At 48.4% G+C, this 25,401-nt stretch overlaps 1 protein-coding gene across 3 annotated transcripts in view; it reads left to right on the top strand.

Annotated features, from left to right (window-relative positions):
• Cdk5rap1 (CDK5 regulatory subunit associated protein 1) overlaps positions 1–25,401 on the top strand; it is a 303,956-nt gene that overhangs the window by 190,187 nt on the left and 88,368 nt on the right. For 2 of the 3 annotated variants that reach the window (XR_008215333.1, XR_008215335.1), the window contains exons 17-18: positions 7,471–7,605; positions 8,524–8,589. The gene's annotated coding sequence lies outside the window, so the exon portion shown is untranslated. Of the gene's footprint in view, positions 1–7,470; positions 7,606–8,523; positions 9,988–25,401 lie in introns of those variants that run through there. The other variant, XR_008215334.1, reaches the window with a different exon arrangement.

Below are 25,401 nucleotides of genomic sequence, written 5' to 3'. Positions count from 1 at the left end.
TACTTAGTGTGGGTTCTGGGGACCAAAGCCAGGTCCTCTGGAAGAGCTGCAGATGCTCCAACTACGGGGCCACCTTTCTAGCCCCCATCTCCATTTATGTTTTGAGACACTCTCTCACTGAACCTGGAGCTCACTGATTCAATTAGACAGGCTGGCCGGTGAGTCCCCAGAACATGCCTGTTTCTGGCCCTGGCTGGCCAGTGCTGGCGTCAAACACATGCTGCTGTGTGTCAGGCTTTCATGTGGGTGGCAGGGGTCCAAACGCAGGTTCACATGCTTGCATGCACAATAGGAACTCTGTGCACTGAGCCATCTCCCTGATTCCTTCCTCCCTCCATTCTTACACAGGTCCCTCTTGGTCTCTGGGTCTTCACCTTTAAGTCTCTCTTACCAAAAGTCCAATTCTCCCCAGCAGCCAGTGGCCCTTTGTAAACAAGTCTTGGTGAAACTCGCCAAAGCCTGCAGTGATCTTGCATGAGAACCAAACTCTACAGGACCCAGCATGACTGGTTGCTCATCCAATCCTTCGTTTCTCATCAGTTTGCTCTTGTCTTCTCTCATTCCTCCCACCTTAGGGCCTTTGCACATGCTGAACCTTCTCCCGGGCTGGCTCCTTCTCCTCTACCAAGTCTCAGCTTCTCTCCTTGGAGCGGCCTTTTCTGGTCACCTGACTAGGGCGAGGTGCTTCTGGCTATGTGCTGGTGGGTGTTTACACCAGAATTTGCTGGAAGCAGACCTGAAGACTCAAGCGTGCAACTCTACAGATGTTACACAACAAGGAGATGGGCGGGCCACAGTGCAGGTGGGGGGATGGGGAGCAAGAACAAATACACAGTTCTCAGTTCCACCATGCAGGGCTCTGATCCAGCTAGAGGTAATAAGGGCAACTGGAGGGGAAGAGTATAGTTGTGAAAGCACCCCCTCCCTCCATTCCTATCTCCATACTCCTTCCCTCAACCCCTCCTCCATCCCTCCCTCCCTTTCTATTTTTGACAGGATTTTCTACCATCCCTCAGGCTAGCCTTGGACCCTTCATTTTCCTGCCTCTGCCTCCCAGATGCTGGCATTACAAGCATGCAGCACCATGTCCATCTCTGTGAGGCATTCCTTAAGGGACTTCTGTGGTCTCCGAGCACAGAAGCAGGGTGTCTAGAAGGAGAGGGCTTTCCCAAGACCACTTGGGAGCTTGAGACTGTGTTCCTAGAGTGTGATGCACAGTGGGTTGATGTATGGGTGGATGAGCTGCAGCTGTGGAGGGCAGAGTGACGTGTTTGGGAAGTCACTGCTGTGGATAGCGTCCAAGCTGGCGTGGACACAGCAGGACAAGGTTCTGGCCTATCGGAAATCATGGTTTGGAGAGGAGAGGAGGTGATGTCAGAAAGACAGGGACTGAGGAGGACCAGGGAGGGCTGGAAAGGATGGTTCAGTGGGCTGGGTAGGCAGCAGGGAGCTCTGCCTTGGACTGGTTGCAGTTTGGGAAGCTCAGCAGAGAGCCTTAGGAAAACTTCCACAAAGTGCCACTGAGGCCCAGCACTCAGCACATCCTGTCCACAGAGAGTAAGAGCACCTTGTCACACTCAGGCCATGCTTTCCTTCCCTCTTCCCCACATACTTGTCCTCCATTCCCGGATGGTGAGAGTGAGTACAGCTGCCTGTCATCCCAGGGAGCTTGGGTTAGGGCTGAGGAGAGAGGCCATGTCATGTCAAAGCTGATTGCTCAGGAAAGCAAGAGGCAGAAAAGACCATCAACCTCTACTCTATCATCAAATAGACCCAGAAAGGAGAAAACAGCATGTTGGTACTCCCCTTCCCCAGCTGAACTGGGTTCTAGGAGAAGAGCAGAGACCTGCCTGCATTCCCATAGCCCTAAAGCAGGAGCTAGAAACTAGATGAGCTCTTCCTGACTTTGAACCCTACTCGGCCACCCTGTCCAGCTGCAACATGGGCAGCCTCTCTGGAGAAGGCTGTGGTTACATAGAAACAAAGGGTGTGGGAGGGCATGGCGTGGCAGGGTTAGTCGGGTGGAAACCAGAGAGCTTGCCAACCATTTCTTGCCCGGAAGAGAGGAGAGAAGAAAGGCAAGAATTCAGGCTGCTCTCGGCAGACTCAAATCCTTTACACAATGGCTCTTCGTGGCACCAGTGAGCCTTCACTATTGTGCCAAGCCCAGTCATGGCTGTGGATGTCCTCAGGGTCTGGGTCCAGCAGAAAAGGATGTGACAATTGATTAACAATGTCTACCATGACAATGCAGAGGCCTTGTACTGTGGCCTCCTGCCCCATACCTGTTAAAGACTGTCTGCCCTGGTAAAATCCTAAAGACATGATGAAATGGAAAGGGGAACCTGTAGATGACATGAAGTTTGCCACTGCCTCCAGTGGATTGAGTTTGGACAAGTTGGTTCCTATCTCTGGCCTCAGTCTCCCCAAATGCAAAATAGAGATGTAGGTTCTGTGATACCATTGGTCAGGCTGTTTTGTATGAGCCTGTCCATAGCAGAGGGAGCCAGCTGATATTCAAGTTGGGGTGGAGGGTACTCCATCTACTGTGTGTTCTAAGATAGGTTTGGTTCCTTGATTTGGGGGTGGGGTGGTGCTCTGCTGAGGGAGTTACCCAGTAGTTTGGGAAAAGAATTGTTAGTGTGCTGCCTGCAGTGTGGTTACTTGTAATAGCCCCAAAGTAGGGCTAGTGTAAATGTCCAAGTAATTGGGCGTTTGTTCAGTCCTGAGCCACCAAGCAGCTGTCACTAAACTTAGGGAGACTGAGACAAGTGAAATTAACCTAGAGAATGTTCTGAAAGGATACTGTCCCCTGAGAAAACATCTGTATTTTTCTTTTTGGTGATATGATCCTAGGTGACTTTTATGATCTCCTTGGTGATGTTAAGATTTGAATATTTTTTACATAATGCATTTTTTTGGATCAGCAAACTGCTGCAGGCCGCAGGAATATATCATAAGAACTCAGCTGGTTATGGCAAAGTCACTACCTGAAGGGATCAGGAAATTCCTCCAGAGGAAGCCAAATCCCAAGGAGTTTTTGGTGTTACTTGGCTTGCTATATATCAGCTGTATTCTGTTATAAAAATCATGTATGCCTTCATAGTTTTCCCAATTGACTTTTCCCTAAGAAGGGCTAACAGTGTGGACTGATCACTCTCTGGACATACACATTCCAGGTATTTGGAGAACAGCCTCAGGAAAGGCTTTCTCTGGAATCAGATACCTCCCTTGGCCACTTTCAAGGACTAGCAGTAATAACAGTCCACATGCAAGTCTCCTGGTAAATTCCACAAGGAGACACCACCTAGGTCAGGTAGACGTTAAGTAATAGCTTTACACAATTCAGCCCGGACCCCTCTTTCTTACAGCCTTACTAACTTTATAGACCGCTAACTCCTTACCTAACCACTTCTAGGAATATTTAGATAACCTCCTGCACTGACAGCTATGCTCAGCCAGAACCCCAGTTCAAGCCTCCCTGTAATTATCATCATTAGCAGCATCCGGCCAGGTCCATCCCCAGATGGAGGAGAGTACTTTATCAGAGATATCTCTGTATTCTCTAAGAACAGACTTAACCATCCAGGCTACCTGTTTGAGAAGGCCTGGCGGATGTGCCAATTAAGTGTTACTTCCTCCTTTCCCAAACCTTACCTCCAGTTCCAGATCTCCCTTTAACTATCACCAGAGGCATCCAGCTGTACACAGGTTGCCTAGCGACTGAGCACACTTTCCCCCACCCTGCAGAAAAACGGCAGATAGCTTGGACAGATAGGAGCCACAGAAAAAAGAAGACAGTTTTACTTTCTCCCATTGACCTAGCAACTTATAGATTCTTAACATTTTCTACCAATCACGTTTAAGATTATAGTTGAGCACATAAGAGCCCTCTTCTTAGATATTACCTGAATTCAGCCTTTAGTTAATTCATTTCCCCATTGGTCACTTCCCTTTGGGGTTGCAAATGATAATTAACCGTTATTGCCTCCCTATGTGATTCTTATCACCGTTTGACCCTGGAAGCCTGGCTTTATATACCAGGACTTCCAGGGCACGGGGGGGTCGGAGAAGAGAAAAGAGAATGGAAGAACTAGACGGGGAAGAACTTGAGAGGAACAAACTGAGATGGGGAAGAACTAGATTGAAGGGCTAGAAGAGAGGACTAGAGGAATGAGATGGAAGATGAGGATGAGCCAGATGGGGAACACCAAGATGAGGAAGAACGAGATGAGGAGAGAGAAAGAGATGGGAGAGAAGATGATATGGGAAGGAACAAGATGGATGAGAACCTAGAAGGGGCAGAACAAGATGAAGGAATTAAGATAGAACCCAGAGGGGACCGCGGACAAGTGTAGAGAGAAATCAGGCAAGAAAAGACCTAAATATGAGAGCAGAATATAAGCTTGTAACTGACACAGAATAATAAAGTATATGGACTAAGGAGTTTCGTGTACATAGATTCATTTCTTCTCATCAAAGATTAATTATCAGCTGGTTGTAGATTCTTCCCGGACCCTGGGAGGGGACTATCGAGGGGCTGGACCCCCATAGTCCCCGATAGCAAACCACCACACTAAACAACTTGAAGATGAGTAGGAGGCTGGCAGAGGTCAAGGAGTGCAGGAAGGCCTCCCTTTCCCAGGGCCTGAGTCATAGCCCTGCCCACTCCAGGTTAGCTGGAAACTTTGCCACACTGCCACTGATAAGTGCAACAAAGGCTCAGTTACATCAGCCCGGAAATCCCGTTCTGGAAGCTTCTGGGCATAATCTCTCTTTTGTAGGGCAGGAATAGACGAAATTGAGGGCAAATAAACCATGGCTAAACCAGGCTCAGTCACAGCCCTGCCTGGAAAGGAGGACCAGGTCCCTGCCCTGATGAGGCTCACAGTCAGGTCCTGGCAGGTGCTAAGTGGCCTTTCACAGTAGCAATGGTGGTGCTTGGTGCTTGGGGCACTTCCTTCCCCCACTGGCAAGCATGCTATCAGAGGAAGATGGAGGCTGGGTGCCTTAAGGACAGGACCTGGAACAGTGTGATGCATTTGTCTGCTGCGAGGAGTCCAGGTCAAGTGTGGCATGTTAGCATGGAGGTTGGCACAGGGACTGTTTGTTGTCAGGGCGTGAGAGTGTGGGACGCACAGGCAATGTGAAAACACACATCGTTGGCACCCGTCTAGGGTGTGACTGTCCCCAGAATCTCTGGTGAGGCCTCCGGAACAGGTGCACGAGAGGAGGCTGGATTAGAGACAGCTTCTGAAGGGGTGACCTTTGCCCTGGGCTGGAAGAAGGTAATAACTAAGAGCTGGGTATAGGGGGAGGGAGGCACTTCATGTGGGGTCCCTCGGGAGCAGAACAGTGAGCCTAGGAGCTTGTCTGAACCCCGTGGCAAGCGTAGGGTAGATTGTAGGGGCCCCTGGCTCATCCTGGGATGCCTTAGTTTGCACCAGAACCTCCTTGGGTGGGATTCTGACTCCCTGAGTCGTGCCTTGAGGACTGCTGTTCTATCTCTAGGCCTAGTTTGCCCTCTCTGTGTCTGGTTTCTCCAAGCCTCTGTCGCTTTCCTCGTTCTCCCCTCTTTTTTTCTTTCTCATACCTATCTTTCCTGGTCCCATGTCTCTCTGTCTACCCCTCTCTCCTCTTCATCTCTAGATGCCATCACAGAGGCCGGGACAGAGCTGAGGCCCCATGGAGAGCAAGGTCTGGGCACCTGAATAAAGCAGGTGACCCCTCCCGATTATATGGCCCTGGATACGTGTCTCACCTCTCTGTGATACAGCCTGGGCCTGACAGAGGGTCTCAGTGTCCCAACTCTGGTCACCCAGCTACGTCTAACCTTGACTGAGTAGTACTTCTGGGGCATGGGCTTGGAAAGCTTAAGGTGTTGTCTTAGAGCAGGACCTGGACCCAGGAATTTTTTTTTTTTAATTTATTTACTTTGTTTTATGTGTACGAATGTTTTGCCTACATGTACACAAACTTCATGCATGCCTGGTGCCTGTGGAGGCCAGAAGAGGGCGTCGGATCTTTTGGTTCCCTGTGGTTGTTAACTACCACATGGGTGCTAGTCCTCTGCAAGAACAACAGTGCTCTAAAAAGCTGAGCCACCTCTACAGCCCCAAGGACAGGGACTCTTAGCCTGAGCAGCCCTGACATCAATACTGCACGTGCTGAGATTGCTGTGCACATCCATGGCTGGAAAAAGGAAAAAACCCAGTGGTCTGCAAAGTCCAGACTTCTGAGAATACTCCCAGAGGTGTGGCTGTGTGTGCTGGGGGCCTAGGATCCGGGGGATCTCTGCGATGAGGATGTTTCTGAGCAGAGGAGTCACTCAGATTGAGAGCTTCAGTTTGGAAGCACACCGAGGTTAGCCTCATCTTCCCCTGGTTAACCTTGGTGGAGACAGACTCTGAGGGCAGCTTCTTCCACTCTGCTCCAGGGCAGGCTAGGGAAAGGCCCGCCAGCAGCCTAGGGCAGGCCGGGGAAGGGCCCCCCAGCAGGCCAGGGCAGGCCGGGGAAGGGCCCCCCAGCAGGCCAGGGCAGGCCGGGGAAGGGCTCACCAGCAGCCCAGGGCAGGCCGGGGAGGGGCCCACCAGCAGGCCAGGGCAGGCCGGGGAAGGGCCCACCAGCAGCCCAGGGCAGACCAAGGAAGGGCCCACCAGCAGCCCAGGGCAAGCCGGGGAGGGGCCCACCAGCAGCCCAGGACAGCCCAGGGAGAGAGACTTCACTATGTGATCTTAGGAGTTCACATGCAGCAGCATCTCTCCCTGAAATCTCTATTTCTTTAAAAATCCAGGGAGGAAGGGAGGGAGGGAGGGAGGGAGGGAGGGAGGGAGGGAGGGGAGAGAGAGAGAGAGAGAGAGAGAGAGAGAGAGAGAGAGAGAGAGAGAGAGAGATTCAGCCGAGCTGGCTAGCCAGCAGATGTGTGCACTCCCCTATGTGTGAGCAGAGTTCTTTATGCCTTGGACATAGCAGGGGACACATTCCCCTGGACTAAGGTCTCTGGACAAGACCGAGTGAACTAGACATGCACGAATTGATGTAAAACCACACTACTCTGTCTTCTCAGTGTGAGGACTAACTGGAGAGGCCATCTGTCAGGATGCTGTGGGGGTCTATGAGGTTTTAGTCCCACTGAAACTGGACGGTCCCTACGCCCAGCACATACATGCACCCATCTCCCCCTGTTCAACTTCCATGTATTTGGGTTTGCAAACAACTTCGGGGGTTGCTTATTCACAGAAGGGGGGGTACCTGGCATGCCGAACAGACTGGTCCTGCCGTCTCTGAGTGCTCACCAGCCACAGGCTGAGCCTGAGCCTGCTGGTTTAGTTATGACCCCCACTGCATAGATGAAGACCTAGAGGTGCTGAGTAACACTTATTCAAGGTCACACAGTGACCAGGACAGGAAGCCGGGATTTGAACTCAGGTCTGTGTGACGCCAACACTTGCACTCTTGTCCTCTTGCCAGGGTCTGCTGACACCTGTGTTTAGGTGCCATCTTTTCCTGTCCACAACCTCCTCAGAGGACCCCCACCTACCAGCTGCTGAGATTCCCAATTATCAGCATGCGTTTTGGCCCATGAAGCCACCTTGGGAAACTTGAGTAAGTTGAATGTTCTCCGCCCAGTTGGAAATTGTGTCTCACTTCCTAAAGTGAGGAACGCCACTTTCCATCAACAGAAAGTTACTGTAGGGCCACAGTGATGGCAGTGGTGGCGATCACGACTTAGTGGGTGTTTACGGTGTGATGGGTGCCAGGTCCTTTGCTTTTGCTGTTTTTATCTGTGCAGCCCCACACAGGTGCCTGGACATGTGTGAATGGGGTTTGGGTGAACCTTTGTTAGAGAAAGAGAGAGAGAGGAAATGGCTTTTCTCCACTTCAGTGCAAGCAGAAGCATGCTAGCGACCTCTGGCAACCAACACCTCCCTCACCCCAGTGCTGGGGATTGAACCCAGAAGCTGGGTCTGAGCCGCACTCCACCACCGAGCCACACTCTGGGCCCTTGCTCTCTCCTCTCCAAAGGGAGAGTTAATGAATGGTTGGAGACATTGTTGAAAACACATGAACACCATGTCCAGCTTTTCTCTGAGTTATCATCACAAAGACTGAGAGAGTAGGAATGAAAAGCACTGCCACCTGACTGCCACAGTGTCACCTGACGGTGCCTGGATGCCACCCGATGGTGCCACAGTGCCACCCGGCAGTGCCATAGATTCCAGAAAACCCTCCCCCAGATATCCGGCATCGGCGATGCTTTGAGGATATCCCAAGCCCATAACACCAGGACCGCAGTCTCTCACCTTGGGATGCTGTGTCCAGCAGCAGCAGAGTCTCTGAGGCCCAAGTGAAGCGGGTTCCCTCACCTGTTCTTCAGCCTGGGTCCTCCCAAGGCTTTGAACATCTTGATGTTTGCTTGACCTGACCTCCTGGGGGCCAGCAGGGGTGTACAGGGGAGCCTCCCTCGTGGTCCCCTTCACAGGGTGGGGTTTCTGTGCTAACAATTACTCATTCGGTCACCAGGTCATCCAGGAGAACGAGGCAACCAGGAGGTCAACCCTTGATAAAGGCGAGCCAGGATCACCACTGGTGAGTGGGGCACTGGCTGTGACCCCCTGCTCTCTTCTGGTGTGCCTCTCCCACCCCCATCCCTCTTCATTCCTCTCTGCTGCTTCTGTCAGAGACTGTTCCATTTCTCTAGAGTAGACCTGACTTCTGGTCATTCTTCACCTCTGTCTCTGTCCCCCCAGATCTCCACAAATGGTGCCTCTGGCTACCTCTCCTCTTTCCCTCTGCTGCCCAGGCCTTCCCTCAGGTCTCCTCATTTATTCTTCACAGGCCTCCCTGACTTCCACCTAGCCTGTCAGATTGATTTCTTGTCACTAACCAGAGCCATCTTTCCTAACCCTAGTAACTTACTACAGACCTTTTCGAACAGTGTATCAGGTGCTGCTGGGTCGCTATGGATACCTGTCTCTGCTTGCTTCATTCCCTGCCATCTGCCTATAGTACTACTGGTTGAGGTGTTTCAAAGAAAGCTGCAGATGCCTGTGCCCTTTCCCTCTATACTCTGGCGATGCTTGGAGCCTGGAGTTCAATATTTGTTAACAGTCTGGTTTCAGCTTGGAGATGGCTATCATATGGCTTTCTTTGTTCAGTATCCGGGTTCATCTGATACTAGTCACCTCTGCCACCGCACTGAGCTGATCCTGGGGAAATCAAAGCCAGGCACCTGCTGTGGAATTCGACACCACCCTTTGGACCTCAAAGTAACTGGAGACTGGGAGGATTTAAAACTCACAGTCCAGTCCGAATGATGTTCAGAATGGGTGGGGTCAGCATGAAAGATGAGTTGCCTTTATCAAAGCTCCCCAGAGACAAAAGCAGGCACACGGACATAAAGTGTGGTGGGAATAGACCCCTGGTAAGACTGGCAGCAGCACCTGACATAGCTGGTACCTATCCTCAGACTAGAGAGCTTTCTGGAACCAATAAAACATTCCCGGGGACTGTGCAGCCTGTGTGATGCAACCCTCACGACAGCGTGGTTGACATTTACCGACATACTGCAGAACATCAGATTAGTTAAGTGCCAGAGAGAAAAACCAAATGCAAAGTGTGGCTTGTTCAGTGTTGACAAAAGCATATGCTCATGTAACCCACCCCCTGTCAAGACTGAGAATGTCACTATCACTCCAGAGAAGTCTCTTGCAACCCTTCCCAGCTAGTATCCCTTGAGCTCCCACTGCAGGGATAGGATCTAACTTTTTCCCACCATAGATTAGTCTAGTCTATTCTATAGTTTCAAGCACACATGTGCATCTCAGTCATGCTCACCCACGAGTTATCACTGATAATGTTTTGGTAGGGTCTGGGCCGCAGCCGATCCTTTTGACAGGGGCACAGTCTCCCATTGTATGAACATGCCAAAATGTGTTCATTCATTCTTCTTTCAAGTGGTCCCCTGAGCAGTTTCCAGTTGTGTGTATACTTTTTATAAATGTTTTATACAAGTCAATTTGTGAATATGTTTTCATTTCTCCTGGGATGAAATTTCTGGGTCATAGGGCTAGGTATATGATTGGCTGTATAAGAAACTTCCAGAACCTTCCAAAGTCGTGGTACCACTCTATACTTTCAATTGCAGTGTTCTGTCAGCCCATTCCTTCACTAACATTTATTTGATAATGTTCACTCTTGTGAGTGTGCTAATGCCATCTTTACAACAAACCATGCCACTGGCTCTTTGTGTCTCTCAGGAGAAGGTTTGGCTCCTAACTTATTATTCCAGTCCTCCATGTTTCAGCCAACCTTTGCCCTGTCTTGAATTTCCCATGTTTCCCTCCTAAATTGATGTGAATAGTTCTCCTATGTGTGACCAAGCAACTCATTTTCCTTTGCTCTTATATAGTGGTTTTCTCTTCTGAAATGCATCTTGCTGCACTGATCTGGAGGTGTCCCATTGGTTTTTTTAAGACTCAGCTTAAGAGCTGGGGTGTAGCTTGGTAGAGTTTCTAGAAGACTTGCCTAACACGCACAAAGCCCTGAGTTTGAACTGGAGGCAGGAAGACAGATGATCAAGAGACAGAGACAGAGAGACACAGAGAAAGAGAGACAGATAGACAGAGACTGAGAGCTCAGCTTAGGTATCGTCCCCTCCTTGAAGCCTCGGCAGACACCGATATCCAAGCAAGAAGTCATGCTGTTCTCAGTGTCATGAGGTCCTTTCTAGAAAGTCTCCCTGCAGCTCCGGGCACTTTGTTCTTTGTCTCACCATCTGGACTGTGAACTCCAAGAGGAAGACACCGTGGGATTTACAGTATCTCTAGCACCCAGAGCACCACTCAGCAGGATCCAGGATTTAACAGCATGCATAGCTGCAGCAGATACAATGGAGAGACAGGGCCTGCACTTGCTGCCTGCATTTCCCACAGGGACACACATCACACTTCTATTAATCCTCACCTTCCCTGTGAGGAAGGGTTGTTCTTGTGACAGAGTTAGGCAGACAGGTTCAGTGTCAAAGTGAGAGGCTTTCTGGGATCCTCTGCTATTTAGGAATCTTTTTGGCTGTCCCCCTCCTTAAGGGACCTTAAAGATTACCTCCCTGAACTTCTTCCCATTTGGTGGGCTCCTCAGACAGTGTAACCCTCCTACAGCGATCTTACTAACTCCAGTGTTTACATGTGATTGTCTGCTCTTCCCTGTCCCATGAGTGGTAGGTACATGACAAAGTCAACTCATGTCCACTCTGTCCCCCACGCACATTGTCACGTGGTGGACAAATCACAATAATGCTTCTATCTCTGAATAACATGTGCTATTAATAAGAACAAACGTTGATTTGATACCAGAGGGGGCTCAAGAGGTGTGGACTGAAAGTGGGGCAGTGTCCCTGAACTCAAACTGTTTAAGAAAAGACAAGTATAAACACAACAGATGCACAAGGGCTGGAGAGATGGCTCAGTGGGTAAGAACACTTGCTGTGTAAGCTGAGGGTCTGAGTTCACACCGCCAGAATCCATACAAAAGACAGAGTGTGAGTACCTGTAACCCCAGAGATGTGGGAGGGTGAAGGGGCGGGGTGGACACAGGAGGATGGCTGGTGCTTGCCAGCTGCCATCCGAGCTCCAGGTTCAGTGAACTCTGTCTCAAAGGAACATGGCAGACTAATAGACATTCAACATTCTCCTCTAGTCTCTGTGTGCATGCATGGGCATGCATATTGTCTTAGTCACTGTTCTATTGCTGTGAAGAGACACCATGACCAAGGCAACTCTTATTAAAGAAAGCATTGGGGGCTTGCTTACAGTTTTAGAGGTTTAGTTCATTATCATCATGGCAGGGAGCATGGCATCAGGAGTATGGCTGTAGGCATGCATGGTGCTGGAGAAGTAGCTATGATTTATAACGTGATCTATAGGCTGAAAGAGAGACTTTGAGCTTGGCATGGACTTGACATGAAACCTCAAAGCCCATCCTCAGTGACACACTTTCTCCAACAAGGCCACACCTCTTAATCCTTCTAATCCTTTCAAATAGTGCTACTCCTTGGTGACTACACATTCAAATATATGAGTCCATGGGGGACATTCTTATTCAAACAGTCATACATATCTTTACATACATGTGTATATATATCATATACACATACCACACTGACACACATAAATCCTCCCCAAAGTAGTACACAGTTATACTTAAAGATATGTACATTTCACTGTGTATAAAATTTACCTTAAAATTAAAAATACAGGCTACAGGCTGGAGAGATGGCTCAGTAGTTAAGAGTACTGGTTGCCTTTGCAGATGACCTGGATCCCTTCCTAGCACCAACATAGTGGCTCACAACTACCAGTAACTCTGGCTTCTGGTGATTTAATGCCCTCTTCTGGCTTCTGTAGGCACTGCATGCATGTGGTGCACATATATACATGGGTAGAAGGACAGGGTGGGTAGACACACTGTGAGCTGGCAAGCAGAGCAAACCACTAATTACAGTCTAGCAGTTGTATGGGTGTGTGCCCACTACACAGTTCAAATTGTGTGCAGGTGTGGAGATTTAGGATTTGTTTGTTTGTTTATTTTTGAGATAGAGCCTCATGTAGCCCAGGCTCAGCTTAGATTCCGTATATAGCCAAGGATGACATTACACTTCTGACCCTCCTGCCTCCACCTCCTGGGTGCTAGGTCACTATAATCAGTTTATGCAGTGCTGGGGATTGAACCCCGGGTTATGCAGTCACATGACCAACTGAGCCAGTGGCCCAGTCCTAGATACTTGTTTTACAAAATGTTTGGGGAAAGCGGCTCAGCTGCCAGAGAAATCTTCACTGGAGTAACAGGAGATGGAGTGCCTTGCAGACAAACTCCTTGGCCCAGCCCACTCGGCTCCCTGCAGCTGCAGTCACTGCCAGTACCTGCCTACTGGCCTTGCAGAGAAGGGCTTACCTGTTTGTTCCCAGGACAAAGGACTCCAAGGTTCTGTCCCTGGTCTTCTGCCTCTTGGGGCATGTCTTGGGGATCCCCTTCCCTTCCACCATCTAACCACATGACATCACTTCCCCCTCAGCATTCCAGTGTCATATTTCAGCTGCAACTTTGACACTGTGTTCTGAGAGGAAGGCATTCTCTCTTTTTTTATTAATTTATTCTTCTCTCGTATAGTATATCCCGACCGCAGTTTTTCCTCCCTTAGAGGAGGGCATTCTTATTTCCAACAGTCCCATTGTTGACAGCTAGCTCTGGGTACAGGTGGGGTAGGTTCTCTGGGGACAGAATATCTGGATCTGTGGGCACATATTTTAGTTTTATAGTCTGACTGTGTTGGGCATGGTGTTCTAGAGGATCAGAACCAACAGAATGTTGGCCATAAAGGGAGAATTTTTCAGATTGGCTAGGTAGTCAGCAATGGCCGTCTGCGTGCAGAAGAGGCAGAGAAGCGGTCGCTGCTCAGACATGAGGCTAAGTGCTTAGGCAGTCCCAGTGTGGGTTTGAAAGCCTGGGAGCTCCCTGGAGAGTCCCACGTGGGAGTGCCAGTGGCAGAACGAGAGGCACAGCTCCACACGGGGCCTGTAACAGTTCTCGTCGGAGACCTCTACTGTGAAGTCAGATTCCTGACTATGTCCCAGGAAAGAATTTCACGAGGAGCCAGGAGGAAGCAGGGCTGGGTGGGGACTTTATCAGGAAACAGCTTTTGCATGTGTGTCTAAGGTGGGGATAGGAGTTCTTAGGAAAGGGATGGGGCAGCCAAGTGTGAGAGCACAGGCTTCTCCTGAGAGAATTGTGCTCAAGTGATATACTGTTTTGGTGGCTTCTCGTTACATCCTTCCAAGGGTTTCGGAAGACCTTTCCCACTATTTTAAAGAGTACTTACTTGTTTTTATTTTTTATATGTGTGTGTTTGCCTGTATGTATGTGTGCCTGGTGCCTGAGGAGGCCAGAAGTGGGTGTCAGATCCCCTGGAACTGAAGTTAGAGCTGATGTTAACCATCATGTGGATGCTGGGAACTATCAAGTGAGTGCTGGGAACCAAGCCCAGCTCCTTTGCAAGAGCAGCAAGTGTTCTTAACCACCACCTCGCCACTTTCTCAGGCCCTTTCTATTTTTTTCCTTTTTGGTAAACGAGGTCATAGGCTAGCTCCCAAGGTACACTGGACAGGATTACAGCTGGTAAGGTAAAACCATCGGTCACAGGGGTTGCACAAGGAAGTTAAGACACATTTTACTGTAAGTAAAGTTTAGAATCTTGTTTGTGAGATTCCCAGAAAACTGAAAGTTCACATCTGGGAAAGGAGTCAGCCCTACTTGAGGGCCATGTGCACTTGGGTGTTTATCTTGGCTTTCTCTTGAATCTTTCTGTATGAGAGGAGACATCAAACCATACAGAAGCAATAAAGCATCAGCAGATGGTTTTGCCTGACCCCAAGACTGACCCCAAAGCCAACATGGCTTTTATATTTTCTTCTATCACGAGGTGCCTGGTAACCACAAAGCAAGCAAATCATCAAAACCTACTGCGGAATCAAGCACAGATTTATGGGCATGCAAACTGTGCAGGACTGAGGGCCCACCTTGCCCTGGTTGTCAGGTAGATGCGCACAGTGCTCTGCCTCACAGTGGCACGGCTTTCTCCTGTGTGCTGCCAGACTCCCAAGGGCCGTTTGGTTCTGTCTTCTGTGCTTAAAAGCAAGCCAGCCTGGTCTCCAAAGCGAGTACCAGGAAAGGCGCAAAGCTACACAGAGAAACCCTGTCTCGAAAAACCAAAAAAAAAAAAAAACAAAAAAAAAAAACAAAAACAAAAAGCAAGACTGTTTGGGTAATTATTGCTACTTTGTTTAGTAAGAACTGAGGGTGATATTCTGAAACAATGACAAAACACCAAAGAACAGTCCTAAGAAGGAAGTCAATGGAAAAAATATAGGAATACAGAATGAGATTGTAATCATTGAGTATATGTGACTATATAACAATGCCTAAAAGAAAATAATGAAGCAAACCAGAACATAATGTTACAGTTGCTGGGGGGATTATAAATGGAACTTACAGCTTTAAAGAAGTTAATATGTAGGGAGCCGAGGAAGCCCTGAGTGAGTGAAGTCTTGGGTAGATGTGTATTTTGACATGGGCATAGGCATGTTGAGTACTCCAGGGCCAATTGACTCATGGGAAATTGGCAAAGCTGTTACCCAGACTCAAGAGAAATGGCAAAGCTTTCATTGGGGGTCTGAGTCTGAGTGTTTATAGACTATTGATCAGTGTGTGCAAAGACTGGTAACTGCAGCTTCCTCCTCCGGGCTGTTGTGGTCTGCAACTGCTCCCTACAGAGACCGCCTGTGGACTAGCTAACCCTCCCCCCTGCTGTACCTAATAAACATGCAGAGGTTCCAGGCTGTGGTGGGAGCAGCTTCCCACCTGGTCCCAGCTTCCATGTCACGTGTCTGTTCTTTTTTCATTTCCTCCCCACCCTTAATCGGGGTTCCAGGACCCAAGCCACGTGGCATTAAGGTACTGGGCTTTCTTGTTTGAAGAGAATTTTAAAGAGTTCACAGCTCATACTGTAAGCGACCTTCTCCTCAGGATATTCTGGAGGCTGTGGAGACTCAGAAGGGAGAAGTCTATCCTAGAGAACAAGCTCTTGAATTCTTGCAGCCTGAGTGAGTAGGCCCTTATTCATCTTGAGAGGTGTCAGCAAACACCAGACCATGTTTACGTCTCTAACAAGGAAGCAGTGGAGAACACTCAGGTGTCAGTCTTTTTCCTCAGAATGTGCCCGTGCTTTGCACAAGGTGAAGGAGAGGCGGTGGCCTAGTTAGTGTTAGAGGAGCAGTGCAGACAGGATGTTACGACGGTTTGGACTGAGGGCTTCATGGTTTTTTTTTTCCTTTTTGTTCCCCAAAGGCACAAGTGGCTAGAACGGTTGGTGCCTGTCTTTTGAGATGCCATGAGTCGTGAAGTCCCTTGCTAATGTTTTGCTATGTGTGGGGTGACAGAATCTTATATCCCCCCCCCCCCCCCCCCCCCCCCCCCGTGTCTACCAGTTATTTTCAATGAGTCTTTATCCTTCCTGGGTCACCCATTCTTTCTCTGCTTCTGTGTCAGGTGGGATGAGGTTTGTCGGGGGAGGAGTCTCTGAGCCTCAGAGCCAGTGTTAATCCCAAAGACAGGAGGAGAAAGACCACTGGCCCAAGTCATCATGGCCAAATCAGTTAAAGCAAGCAATTAATTGAAGCAAGCTTTTTTATTCGTGTACATGGGCTGTCTTTCCCTAAGGTGGGGTTCAAGAGGTCACCATTGAAAGTGAGGAAGACAAGGCTTTTATAGCTCAGGGGTAGGGGTTTTCCAAGTGGGGGATTTGGCTGGCAAAATAGGGGGGGTTACAGGAGCAGAACATAAGCCTAACAAGTTAGTCCCTCCTGAAACAAAGACATGGTCGCAAGGTGGGCATAACAAGGTAATCAGGACAAGGTGGCCATATGTGGCAGTTTGAATGTAATTAACCCCCATAATCTTATAATCTCATAGGTGTAGCACGAATCTTAAAAGGTCTTATTAATAAAAACAAACCTGGAGCCAGGTATTGGGGTGAATGCTGGAAGATCAGAGAAGTAGAACAAGCCACAGCCACCTCACCTTGCAAATTCCTCAGCTGATCCTGTTTCCTCAGACTGGATGCCTCTCAGCTGAACTGCTGCTCAAAAGCCTAAAAAGCTTAACCAGGATCTAGTTCACGCCTTAAATACTTTTCTACTTTCTGCCATCACTTCCTGGGATTAAAGGCGTGAGTCACCATGCCTGGCTGTTTCCAGTGCGGCTTTAAACTCACAGAAATCCAGATGGATCTCTGCCTCCCCAGTGATAGGATTAAAGGCATGTGTGCCACCATTTTCTGGCCTCTATATCTAGTGGCTGTTCTGTTCTCTGACCCCAGATAAGTTTATTAGGGTGCACAATATTTGGGGGAACACAATATCACCACATATAGGGAGTGGCATTAGGAGGTGTGGCTTTGTTGGAGTGGGTATGGCCTTGTTGGAGGAAGCGTGTCACTGTTGGGGATGGCTTTGAGGTTTCCTATGCTCAGGATACCGCCTAGTGTCTTAGTCAACTTCTTGCTACCTTTTCGTCAAGATTTAGCCAGTACCATGTCTGCCTGCATGCTGCCATACTCCCAGCCGCCATGTTCCCCACCATGTGGATAATGAACTGAACCTCTGAAACTGTAAGCGAACCACCTCAATGAAATGTTTTCTCTCTAAGAGTTGCCGTGGTCATGGTGTCTCTTCACAGCAATAAAAACTTAACTAAGACACCATAACAATCTTTTTAAAACAAACGTAGGGTTTGTTTAACATAGATGGTTATAAACAACTTTTTCTCCCTTTATTTTGTATACAATGTTCTGCCTGCATGTGTGCCTACATGCCAGAAGGGGGCACCAGATCTCATTGCAGATGGTTGTGAGCCACCATGTGGTTGCTGGGAATTGAATTCAGGATCTCTAGGAAAAGCAGCCAGTGCTCTTAACATCTGTGCCATCTCTCCAGCCTGGCTATAAACAACTTTTTGAAACAAAGACATGATTGCTATTTCTGGAACAGGCAGTACAGGGCCATTGGTAGTTAAGGTTGCAGGTGGGTCATAGCCCAATCCTTGAGAAACAGGTTTAATGATAAACAGGAATGAACCTAGTTTGTCTTTACTTTAAGATGGCTTTTAAGCCTAAGGTGGAGGCAGGATGGTTCATCACATGACTGCAGCTGCCACAGTTTACAAGCACCGAGTCATAGATTTTTAACTCATACGTTTTAGGTGAGGACTCTCAATGTCATGCATATAGGGTAGGTAATTCCCAAGGCTGGGCTGATAATGATAACTCTTTTGGCTTTGAGCATTCCACTCAGTACTGGTTACTCATTTAGAGAGGAGTCCTGGGTAAGCTGCTAAGACAGAGAACAACGCCCCAACATTGAAAACAAAAATTACCATTTTTACCTGATATTACCTGTCTAGGGGTTTAGGGGTAACATGAGGGTTATTGGGTTGTGTGATGTACCAAGTTTCTCCTTATTGTAAGATGGCTTCTGACTGTGCCTTGCCCTGAATGACTCCATTTTTCAAATCAACATTTGGCTCTACTTTGAATGCAAGTACAGAGGCAGAATAACCCTGCACCTCTCTGTACACAAACACAGCACTGGTTCTGCGCCAACCACAAGGCACAGAATGATGGACAATGTTCTTAAAAGAAAATGATGCCATCTTCAGCTTATCAAAGTAGATGGGAACGCATGTGCATAGTAGTATATTAAAATCATATCAGAAAAGTCAGGTGGGAGGACTTTAACACCGTAGACTAACAAAGAGCTCAACATTCTCACCTGGACCCCATGAAGAGAAGAACATCTACCACTGTGATGGCAGTGATCACAGGCCTTGACATGTCATCTAAATACTCAATGTGTGTATCAAGTCACCAACAGGCAGAGGACTTCCACAGGCAGAGGACTTCTGATGTCCCCCAGAGCTTCAGCACAGCTTGCCTCCCACTGCTTGACTCAGCTCACTCAAATTGCCATCCATTTGTCCATCCACCCACTCACCCATCCACCCACCCCTGTACTCAGTAGCCCACCTGCCCATCTACCTGTTGACCCAAACCTACTGACCTGTGTAGGAAACACAGCTTAGAGTGAGCATTAGAGAAACCAGGATTGTCAATCACGCGGCCTGTTTTCTTCAAAGGAAGGAGATGAATTGATGCCTGGTCACCTGGAATGCCAGAGTGACAGTGGTCAGACAATCTGGTGACCCTTTGCTTATCTTTTAGGAGCCAGCCTCCACCGGAATCCTCCCAATATCCCAAGCATTTTTTAGGCCCTAATCCTAATTCCGAGCTTTGTCTCTCAACGAATAGAACCCATCCCTATGCAAGAGGCCCCATGTACTTTGCATCCTCCACCAATAGAATCCATCCTTACGCTTATCACAGATCCTTACTCTAGGCCTAGCCCTGAGCTCTGTTTATCAGCCAGTAGAACTCATTGTAAAGGTCACAGGTGCTCTGCCACCTTCCTAGGGAGTTTCTATGTCGCTATGCCTAAAGCTTTGTTGTGATAATTGTCATGTGGAAACCCCAAACTTTTCCTGTGCTTAAATATGTAAGAGGAATAAACCATGAGGTCAGACCCTGGAGGTTTTGACCCAGTGCCTGCAAAGATGTCATGGACTGGAGTTTCGTTCTTTACCTCACGCCAATCAACTCCCTGCTGAGGCTTGTGGGGTCCCTGACACCTATCCATCTATCAGGACCCAGTCCTGAATCTCGCCTTCACAGCCCTGTGATCCTGCTGACTCAACCCTGTGGCTTGACTCTGTGGCTGCCAGCAGCTTTCCAACTAGTTCAGTAATGTCTTATCTAATCACTTGCAGTGACTTTCTACGAATTTGCATCGACTCTCTGTCTCAACTTCTAGTTAAGCTTCGTTGAATTCTTTGACCTCTGTGGCCCCTTAATCCTTTCACAGCCACTCTGTAATCTACATATATACACATACGCAGATACGGTTTAATACTATGTGAAGCATAATCTAAGAGTCAATATTAATAATTGAGATTGGAATAAAAGACCTTGGCTTGCCAGTGGCCAACGATCAAGAGAAATCATGAGTGCTTGGCAAACGGCAGCCAACAAAACCCTTATGGTCCATAAATTTATTATTATTCAATAAATTCCAATGTTGGGGGAAGTCACAAATGTGTCTGTGCATGTTTTGGCACAGCATGCTCACAAAGCTAGGCAACCTTGGGCAACTTCAAGGGCAGCCATCACTAGCTGAAGGTCCATGCTCCCTTTGGAGGAACATCTCTTTAAACCTTGCCTCACTCGCAATTAACTCTCTTTGATTCCTGCGTGTTGACACAAATGTGTTCAGCCAGTTTCTTGTTCTGGCTGTCTGTTGTAGAGCACTTCATAGGCCCCCATCGAGGCAGCATGAAGGGTCACCATGGCTGAACCATCACCACCCAATCATTACAACCCAACCACCACCATCAGCTCAATCCATAGTCTGGTGAATTACCTGCCTAAGGTTAGTAAAGAGGATAGAACCTGGGGCCTTGGGCCTGCTCAGCAGGTACTTGACCATTGAGGTATACCCTCATCTCTTATATATATTTTTGTCATAAATTTACAACTCTTTGGGAACTGTCCTGGTTAGATTTTTTTTTTTTGACAACTTGACATATGCCCACATCATCTGGGAAGAGGGAACCTCAGTTGAGAAAATACTTCCATCAGATTGGTGTGTAGGTAAGTCTGTGGGGGAATTTCCTTGATTAATGATTGATGTGGGATGGTCCAAACAACTGTGAATGATGCACCCTGGGGCTAGTGGTCCTGGGTTGTATAAAATAGCAAGCTGAGCCAGCCACGGGAAGCAGGTCAGTAAGCAACATCCCTCCATGGTCTCTGCTTCAGGTTCAGGACCTGACTTACCTCAATGATGGCCTGTAACCTTTGAGGTGAAATAAACCCTTTTCTCACCAAGTTGTTTTTGGTCAATGTTTTGTCCCAGCAATGGAAACCTAAGACAGGGAGGAAGCAGCTAATGCAGGATGGCGTGCTGTGCTGACTGGGAGAGTGATAAGCGCATTACAGTACCCGACTGGGCACTAATCAGTGTTCAGAATCAATTTCTTTTGGAAGTAGGGCTGAGGCAGTTCAGTTGGTAGAGCACTTGCTCAGCATGAGCGAAGCCTTGGGTTTGAGCTCCAGCAACACATAAACCGGATACGCTGGGATGCCTACGATCCCAGCACCAAGGAGGTGGAGGCAGGAGGATCCGAAAGTCAAGGTCATCTGTGGTGTCACAGGGAGGTTATGTGAAGCCAGTCTGTGTTCGAAATCCAGCTTTAAAAATGTCTGGAGGGCACGAGTTTTCTGTGGGCAGCAAGGAACTCGAGCCGTGGAACCTGACTGGCACCTGAGTGCTGGACTCACTGCTCACAAAGCTTTATAACTTAGGAGACATGGAGCCTCCATGTCCCTGGGGATGGAGTCTTGCAGGACAGCAGAGTGCTGCTTGGTGCCTGCTCCATAAAAGTCTCTTGGACTCCAGATGGCTCAGTGGATAATGTCATTTTCCTGCCAAGACTGATGACCCGAGTTTGATCAACCATGATGTGGGTGGAAAGGGCCTCAGGTGTTGGGCTTCTTGCTAGATGTGGATCCTGGGGTGCTGTGTGGGTGGACTTAAAACTCAAGCCTGGGGCCAAGGAAACCACCTTTTGCCACTCAAGGCCCCAACTTTTGGCAGCCAGAACCCAACGGGACCAGGTTGGAGAAAAGCATATGGTCACCTGACACCTGGACCTGCTGATGACTTTACCAATTAAATGGTAAAGAAGCATGGCTTTTTCATCATTTTTGACAGCTCTAGATGGACTTCTCAGAGGTGACAAGGGCTTCTCTGCCCCTCCCCACCACTGTAGGCCTTGGGAACGTGTTCCTGCCTTGGCCTCCAAAACAGTTTCTAGCCACTGGAGGTGGAAGCACCGACCACTTCAAAGGCCAGCTGCTCAGGAAGTCTAAGAGAGCCATAATGCTTCCCACAGCCACAGATGTGCTCTTGATTGGCATCTGATGCCCTGAGAGCCTTTGAGCTGTAGCATTTTCAAAGCACCAACCTCTCATCAGCTATGGAGAGTTCGACTCGGTTCATTTCAGTCCCTCGAGGCAACCTAAGTTGTTTTATCGGTTTAAAGGTTGTTACTCCTGAACTGGTCATAAAGTATCTCGTGTTTGTGCACTCTGATGTCTGCTCACTCTCCTCTTGGAGGAGGAGGGTGGGACAAGAACCCACTGACTCACTGAGAGCCACATGGTGGAAGAAGAAAAGTGGTGCTAGGAAATTGTATTGAGGCATAGACATGTGGAACATATGTGACACACACACACACACACACACACACACACACACACACACACACACACACACACTGTAAAAGTGAGTTCTTTCCACGGCAGTAGGGACTAGCATGTACATTAGCTCCCTCTTGTGGCTACAGAGACAACTGCACCCCGACGCCTGACTAGTGGCCTGAAGATCTATCCTCCTGGGCTGGAAGAAGTCTAGGACAGAGGCTGGTGAGGCTCCACCATCTCCCTTATTTACTTCTCGTATTCCGCTAACTGGTCCTCACTTTTTATTCCAAGACATCTATATTCCGAGGAGATGGCTTAGTCTGTAGAGTGCTTGTAGAAAGAGTAAAGACCCGGGTTTGATGCCAGCACTTGGCTCTTCGGGTTCAGTGACACTGCTCACTAAGCCACCGAACCAGCCCCGTGGAACAAAGTTAAAAAACTCTCAGAAGCAAACCGTCTTAGTTAGAACGTGACTGCAAAGTAGATGTGAGCGAGACTGATGTTAGTAAGTTTACGTTTTTTAGGTAACACGATGAGAAGAATCTCTCTCTCTCCCTCACCTCTGTATCTAAGACAATATCACCCGAGAAGAGCTCCCCCTCCCAACCAGGACGTTACTCTCGCTGCAATTAAATGGTAAAGGAGCATGGCTTTTTCATGGCTGCTTCACGGGTTACAGTTACTTCACGCTTTGTCCGGATCCCACCTGAGCTTGTCTCACGCAGGCCCTCAATGGGGGAGGGGAGGCGTGGCCGATGGAGAGATGCAGCTGGAGAACACTCTCTTCACTGCCCACTGCAGTAATTCTGCTTTGATGTGGGTTGGATAGAGCGGGGAGGGACACTGATGTCGAATAACCAAGCCCTGAACCACAGTCATTTTCATCTTCAAAGAGAGAAGATTTTAGGGGAAAACGTGGTTTGCTGGGACGCTGCGTAGCTGTGCCTCTGGCTACTGACTGAAGGCCATGCCCAGGGACATCTGGAAGGGAGAGGGAAGATGGCTTTTAGCCTTGCCCACAGATGCTCAGTTGCCTCCTTCCAGAGTGCGAGCTTGATTCTCTCTTCCTTGGTGACTCACTTCTAGTAAAGAGAGATCAACCAGAAGTGATGTGTGTGGCTTTGGAGAGAAGGCCATAGAAAGCGTCCCATGTCTCTCCTGGTTAGGTCTTTGGGGAAGTCCCTTGCCATGTTGTGGACACACTTGCTATCATTTGGATGTGATGCATCCCCCAAAGCTTGCTTGTTCTCCAGTCTCTGGAGCAATGAAGAGATGGTGGAACCATGGAAGTGGGGCCTAGTGGGAGAAAGCTAAGTCATTTCGAGGTTGTCCTTGCAGGGAACATGGGGGCTGTGACTTTCTTCTTGCTTCCCAGTTGTTATGAAGTGAGCCATGGTGTCTGCCTTGTGACAGGCTCAGAGCCGTGGATCTGATGGACCGTGGACTGTAAACTCTGAAACTGTGAGCCAAATAACCTTTTTCTCCTCCTTTAAGGTGATTTCCCTGGGCATTTTGTTACAGCAACAGAAAGCAGGTTGTCACAATACTCCAGCAGCTCAATGGGAGCTTCTGCTTAAATTGTCTGTGCCTGTCCTTTAATTCTATCTCTGGTGAGAATCCTGAGTCTGGTGACATGTATGATGTGTTCTTTGTGACTCAGTGTTCCTCAGTCATTGCCTCTTGGGGTCTATAAGGCTGAACAAGCCAGTAAGCAGCACCGCCCTCCCCACCACCATGGCCTTTGCTTCAGTTTCTGCCAACCCCAGGTTCCTGCCTTGAGTTCTTGCCCTAAGCTGAAATCGACCCTTTCCTCCTCCAAGTTGCGTTGGTTGTGGTTTTTTTTTGTTTGTTTGTTGGTTTCTCTGTGTAGTTTTGGTGCCTGTCCTGGATCTCACTCTGTAGACTAGGCTGGCCTCGAACTCACAGAGATCTGCCTGCCTCTGCTTCCCAAGTGCTGGGATTAAAGGCGTGCGCCACCACCGCCTGGCTGGTTGTGGTGTTTTATCACAGCAATAGAAACCTTAACTAAGGCAGAATTTATACCAGGTCATGTTTTTGAAAGACTGCGGTGGCATTTTAGCTTTGGACTGGAAAAGCCATTGAATGCTCAGACCTGAGTGGGCTGTTTGATGGGAGCTAGGAAGACAAAAACGTTGGTGCAGATGATGGAGGCCTGGCTTGTGGAGTTCCATAGGGAAATATGGGAGTCCCTTAAGGACTCTGTTGGTGCCGTCTAATATTTTGAATTAAGAATTGATGGTTCTGGTTAACTCTGGACCATTAAAGTGAAAGCTTTGCTTTGCTGGGACAATCAGTGCTAGTCAACAGGAGCTGAGAAATTAGTGATGATTAAGAAGAGACCAGAATCACTGAAGCCAAGTCTTCTGGAAAGTTCCAGAGGGGACCAAAGCTGTATTCTGTGCTGGGAGCCAAACTTGGTATGTGTAAGAGTCTCCTAGGTAGTGCTGTTTGTTTGTTTCTAGACAGGGTTTCTCTGTGTAGCTTTGGAGCCTGTCCTGAATCTCGCTCTGTAGACCAGGCTGGCCTCAAACTCACAGAGATCCATTTGCCTTTGCCTCCCAAGTGCTGAGAGTAAAAGCATGCGCCATCACCGCCTGGGTAGTTGTGCTGGTTTTGAAGGCATAAAGGGATCACGGAGAACAATTGAGACTTGGTACTGTTTTGCCAGGACTTGAGTCCCTGAGGTGAATCTGGAAGAGACCACTGGTGAAGGTTCAGCTTCAGCTATAGAAGAAGCACCAGGGGTGAAGAGGTCATGGAGAGGAGTGGAGGACTGGCACTGTGTGGCAGGGTCAGAGGTCCCAAAGAGAGCTCAGGAGAGGCTATTGGTGAAGGTGCAGCCAAGTTGCTGGGGAGATGCCAACATTTTGGAGATGCCAGTACCATACATGGTGTGACCATCAAGAATATTGGCAGCCAAGAAGTGGAGCTGGCTTGAACCCCGGGGAGCGCTGTCTGTCCTGTGGCAAGCCCATCAGAGCCCAGAAGATTGTGAGTGAGCCCCAGAAGTCTGACACCGAGCTTTATATGGTTGAACTTTGGTTTTGCACTGGTCTGATTGTGACTGTGCCCTGGTTCTTTTCTCTTGGAGTAAGAAAGGGTTTAACTTATTTTTTATTTTACAGGAGCCCACAATTGAGAGGTATTGGAATTTTAGAGAGACTGAACTCTTAGAGTATTTGAATTTTTAAAGACTGAGACTTTTAAAAATTGGAATGTTTTATATTGCAATACTAACATTAACATGCCATCTTGGGAAAAAAATGAGAAAGGAAAAATTTAGTGGAATAGTGATGTGTCTGTGTGTCAAGTTGGCAAGGGGCCAATTGTGCTGGCTAATTTACGTCAACTTGACACATGCTGGAGTCACTTGAAAGAGGGACTCTCAATTGAGAAAGTACCTCAGTAGTGCATTTTCTTGATTGATTATTAATGTGGGAGGGCCCATCTCACTG

Source organism: Peromyscus californicus, unplaced genomic scaffold (genome assembly GCF_007827085.1).
Source record: "Peromyscus californicus insignis strain IS unplaced genomic scaffold, ASM782708v3 Scaffold_7__1_contigs__length_154581171, whole genome shotgun sequence".
Lineage (NCBI taxonomy): Eukaryota > Metazoa > Chordata > Mammalia > Rodentia > Cricetidae > Peromyscus > Peromyscus californicus.
Note: the sequence above shows the minus strand (reverse complement) of the source record. Positions and strands in the feature narration are given on the sequence as shown.